Source organism: Capsicum annuum, unplaced genomic scaffold (assembly GCF_002878395.1).
Source record: "Capsicum annuum cultivar UCD-10X-F1 unplaced genomic scaffold, UCD10Xv1.1 ctg80879, whole genome shotgun sequence".
Classification (NCBI taxonomy): domain Eukaryota; kingdom Viridiplantae; phylum Streptophyta; class Magnoliopsida; order Solanales; family Solanaceae; genus Capsicum; species Capsicum annuum.
In genome coordinates, this window is record NW_025891555.1 from 1,376 (window position 1) to 7,189 (window position 5,814).

The 5,814-nt window shown below is 32.6% G+C and overlaps 1 long non-coding RNA gene across 1 annotated transcript; it reads right to left on the minus strand.

Moving 5' to 3' along the window:
• Positions 1-574: 574 nt before the first annotated feature.
• Positions 575-4,538, minus strand: LOC107853076. Its single transcript, XR_001669651.2, has 2 exons — positions 3,128-4,538; positions 575-1,160 (listed from the first exon to the last, which is right to left on the minus strand). It is a non-coding gene; the product is annotated as an uncharacterized LOC107853076 (long non-coding RNA).
• Between the last annotated feature and the right edge of the window lie 1,276 nt (positions 4,539-5,814).

The window sequence follows — 5,814 nt, forward strand, 5'->3', positions numbered from 1 at the left end:
TGACCTAAAGTAGCAAAAAGTTTGATCTTTGATCAAAGGCTACGCTTTTGGACTTCAGGCAACACGTTTTGGGGGGCAACCTAAAAAGGCATAACCTTTTGACTTTAGGCCATGCTTTTCATGTGTTGCCATACCAGATATGTTTAAAAAGCATGGCCATTAAAGTGCAAAGATCATGCTTTGCAGCTTCAAATTGGCTACACTTTTATTTGATAAATCTATATTTTAAGTGTTGCCATTACTTTGTTATTGGGCACGCTTAACAAGTGTAGCCTTATATAGCACCTCTATAACAACACTTCAAAAACGTTGCTTTTTCTTTATTATTAGCCACACTTCGAAAGCATAGCCTTTTATACATCCTCTATGACAATACTTGTAAAGTGTAAGCATATTTTAGGTACATGACACAATTTAATTAATAAACCACACTATTAAAATGTGCCAATATTTTCTAAAACTTGGTAGTTCAAGCCACATTTTACATAAATGAATTTAGACCAAAAAAATAATTATTTTTATCTAAACATATACATCACTAATCACGTTGCATATATATAATCTCACACACCAATTAGCTAATAAATAATTCAAATGCATAGATTTGTAATAAACTTCAAAATCCATGTCTTTTACTACACATACTAATTAGAAAACATCTTAAAGATTTGTACGAAGTTTCACACAAAACAAAATGTATTTAACCATATATCAGAATAGTGTTTGGATTCAAACTCATTCAGCACACAGAATACTTCCACCGTCTTTCCTGCAACTTGACAAGCCAGTAGGTTTCCAGGCGTGTTAAACCTTACTGTTGCAACCCTATCCTTTCTTTGATGCTGAATTTCACCGAATAACTTTAGTACTTCCTATTTATTTTCAGAAGCCAAGTACTTAGTTACATCTATTTTACTTTTGGTACAAATCAATTTCCCATCAGCTAAATCATGCTTTACGGTGTAAAAATGAAGCTTAGGGTCAGCAGAATAGGTTACCAGATATCTTTCCTTAGGGTCAATTTATATAGACCATATTGAGTATGATGGCCACTTATAATTTGCATACAGTGTGGAGTATCAAGATCCCATACCCTCAGAAACTTGTACTTAGAAGTTGTTACAAGTTTTTCCAGAATCTAAGACCACAAGAACAGTAACCTGCAACACAGATGGCAACAGAAAAAAATTAGAAATTCACAAGTAATGAATTACAAAAAAAGAACATCTTAAGTCAATCGTGATGAATTGTAGGTAATTCAATATATTAAGCTGTAAATTAAAGTAATAATCTCCTATTAAATTGCAACTATGGTCAATATATATATAACTTTAACTCTTATGATAATACATGAGCACTACTTGTGCCTATTCTACTAGTCACAAAAATGCAGACAGTTACTTGAAATTATCTCTCAGATGACCTCATGGTGTAAAGACATCTCTACCAGGTGATCTAATAGTATAAAAACTCGTTAGTATCTATAAATTAAACTCGATAAGAGTACAGTTAAGTTGATGGCCTACAACAACAGACAATTCTACATATGCGTGATATGATAGTGTAGAAACTGTATTGAACTGTGAGTATCTATAAGTTAAACTCAAAAATAGTAAAATTAAGTTGACCCTACAACAATATACAATTCTAAATATTGATGATCTGATGGTGAAAAAACTCTTCTCTGTAAGTTAAACTCAATAAAAGTAAGATTAAGTTGACTTATAACAACAATAGGCAAGACAATTCGACATACAGGTGATGTAAAAACAGTTTTTAACTGTCAGTTTCTATAAATTCAACTCAAAAAGAGCAATATTAAGTTGATCTATACAACATAAGACAATTCTACATATAGGTGATCTGATAGTGTAAAAACTCTTGTAAATTTGTTAGTATAAGTTAAAGTCCATAAGAGTAAGATTAAGTTCACCTACAACAACAACAAATAATTCAACGTATAAGTGATATGATAGTGTAGAAAATCTTACGCTGTTAACGTTTTATAAGTTAAACTCTATAAGAGTAACGTTATGTTCGACCTACAACAACATTAAATTACACATATAAGCACAACATGAGAATCAACTTGATATATAACCCAAAAACTCTTAATGAACATGTGAAGAACAACTTCATCAAAGGACATGCTGAAAAACACTAAACGAAGTAAAGCCTCGTTCCTCAGAAAATCCAACTTAACCAATTCTTTCTCCACAGACACATAAAACCCCTCTCTATCATTGTGCTAATGGTGGAGTCAATCCATTAAACTCAAAATTTTCACTGCAATTATTATCACACAACAACTATCCATTAAAGACAATGACATTTTCTTCATCCTGAAACTCAGAAAATAGTCACATATTAGGTGTATTTTTGACCATTAACTCTTAAATGTGTATTGTAAATCAATACGGAACAAGTAAAAATGGATGGGGAGAGTATAAAATAGAAATGTAAACATATTGAAGGGCAGAGGGAGTATCTATTTTAGCACAATTTCAATAATTCAAAGTTTAAGCTTCTGTCCTCTCAACTCCAAAACGTAAATTCAGCAAATCAAAGTTCCACTATATGAACAAGCTTCACTTTTCAACGTGTGTATGACTGAGGTCTGCAAATGAAAACAAAAAAGGCTATTCAATTAAGTTAAATCATGGAAACTTACTTTAAGGTATACTATCTTTTTGGAACTAGATGCTTCAGATAATATGTGGCAAAGCTTTGCCACATTTTTCTAAAGACCACACTGCTGAAATCCCTTAAGACCTTTGTGGAGAATTCATGGCTTGACAATTTCCACAATAATCAATACCAAATTGTAGCTAACGAGGCAATGGAATAGTTTGATTAGACAAATGAAAGAAAAGATTATAGTAATAAAGAGAGAAATCATCATCTACTAGAAAGGAAGGTAGTGTCAGATTAACTACTAATAAGTTTTTAACTGTTCAAAATAATCATCAACAATAGGTATCATCAGATTATCAAGCTACTTAAAAAAGTTAAACCTCATTAACACCTAGCTAGAGTTAATATTGAAAGTCTCATCAGTTATACTAAACCAGAATTTGATTGAAAGCAGAAGAAACAAGAGTGGTAGTGTAATGGACATAGAAATTACTCAGATTTCTTCACTGGTGAGGAGCAGGTCGTCCACATATTGCCAAAAGGATCTTTTATCTTTCCTACATGCCCACCGCAATAAGAACCACCACTAGCAACACCTTTATTTATTTCACCCTCAGCAACTGCGCCAGCAGGACGACCTTAACCACAATAGCATCTACATCCTCAGTCTCTAAGTAGAATACACATCCGCTCGAAGCATTTTTCACACCGAAAATAACACAAAATACTATCATCAATATAATGACAGAAAACTAAGCAAATGAAATACAACTAACAAAATCACCCTACCATAGCAACGACTCAAATCACAGATATACATGAATGTAAATACATAAACTGCAAAAAAAGTGGTTTAAAAATATCTCACAAACATCTTTTTCACATTTATTTTGCCATATAAACACTTGAGCTGTGCAGCAAATGATCAACAAGAAAAACTACTGCATAACATAGCAAATAAATCATCTCAGATCAGAATAACTACACCTTATCAGAATAACTACACCTTTTCCCTCTTTATCAAAATAATTACACATTTTCCCTTTTTATAAAAACTTTAACAAAAAAATTTGGAAATTTCTACAAAAAATTTCATAAAATTAACGTGACAGCTGGTAGTGGAAGAATTTGTTTGGAAAAAAATAATTAATGTAACAAATTTTTAAAGTAGATTTCCAAGAAAACCCGAAATATTTTTTCAATGAGCTCTCTTCTTCAAAATAACTACAACCAACTTTCTTTCATACAAGAAAAGTTTTCAAAGATTTTTCTCCAAATGTAGTTTAAAAAACTCACAGATCAAAAGACTTCACAAAAAAAAAAATAAGAAAACAAGCAAAAAACCACAAAGAAGCAAAATAATAATACAAAAATAAGCAAAAAATACAAAAACAAGCAACAAAACATACAAAAGAAGGCAAAAAACACAAAAAAGCAATAAAAGGTAAAAACATGAAATATGTACAGAGCAGAAGGGTCCTCATCAGTAAGGTCAACAATAATTAAGGAAGAGGAACCAATCTTAAGCTCCATAGATAATATCAGCGGTATCTCCTGCTCTACCTTTCCTCTTCAGATGGTTAACATGTGTCACTTCCTCAGCACCAAATGCCTCTTTGTAAAACTTCACAACTTTATTTCCCTGTCAGGTCTATCTTCTAGTAGGTCCTTTAGATTGCTGAATGATACCACCCCTATCAATTACACAAAATAGTCAATGCTGCTAGTATTTGAGGAATTTTTAGGATATTGAGCTAAAGGATGTTATTTTTGGGGTAAAATAATATATGTTTGAGAGATATGTTTATTTAAGGGATATATTTATTTTATTTTTTATTTTTTGGCTAATTAAAACTTAAAGGAAGGGCTAAATATTTTGTAGGGAGAGGTAAATATTTTAGTGTAAAGTTTAAGCAATACTTTTAAAGTATTGTCCTTGCAATTATAACAAAGACACGCTTAAAAGTATAGTTAAATGTGTAAATAAGCGTTGTCAATTTGATCATGATTTGGTATTGTTTAGAAAGAATGGCCTATATTATTATGTACCATGCGTGCAAAGCGTTGTAAAAAATAATGTGGCCAAAAGCTAAAAATTAAGGCTACGCATCAAAAGCGTAACCAAATGTATTTTAGGCCACATTTTACAAAGTTTGACCCAAATTTAATATGGGAAGAGGATAAAAGTGTTGTAGTGTTTTTTTTATTCGGAGGTAGGCTTGTATCCCCTTTTTATTATCAGTTGTATTTTTAGACTTCAAGTTATTTGTAGATTGTTCTGACACTGTGACACCAGGTTTTGGGATTGTTTATGTATTGTTTTGTTATTTAAATTTCCTTTATATTTTCTCTCTTTTCATATCAATTTGGGTGATTGGTATACTTTTTAAGGATTAGCCGTTAAAGTGATATCATAACCCTTAGTTTTTGTTCTGTGACAAATTGGTATCAGAGAAGCCAGTTTTATTGGTCTCATCAGTATAGGAATATGGTGTCTAGTAGAATCTCGTGGATCGGTACACAGGTGCCCATCTCTATCTTTGAGAGGCTATAATATATCTATAGGAAACATCCTTGTTTATTTCCTTATCGTGCGGATCTTTCATACCTTATGTTTAAATTGTATTTCATTCTTTCTATATAGATAGTGAAGGTTGGATCCCATGAGGTTAGAGATGTTAAGCCATCACTCAAGGAGAGAGACCAGTCTAAAAGGCAAGTGGAGATTCACGGATGAGCTTGAGGTAAGGGACAAGAAACTAGGATATGCTTCTTCTAGAGGTAGTACTAAGGGAAACTCTTCTGAGCTTCAAGTTGAGCATTCTAGAGATGTGAGACCTAGTCAGGTTACATTGAGTTCATCTACCCCAATCTTTGAGAAGTTGTTGATTCATTTGCTAACTAATTTTGGAGGGTGTTCCTTTGAGTGCACCTATTGTTTATCCATCTCCGAGTATTGTACCTCCATATGTGTTAAAGCTTCCTATGGTGTTCCTCCGACTTCGAGTGTTGATCCTTCAATGGTACCAACATCAGCTTATGGTACTCCACAAACTCTCTGTGTTGTTCCTCCTTTTGTGTCAGTATTTAAGTATGGTATTTTGAGATTAGGGGTTCAACCTTCATCTATGTTACCCGCTCAGTTGGGATCCCATCTAGCCAAATTCACTATGTCTTATA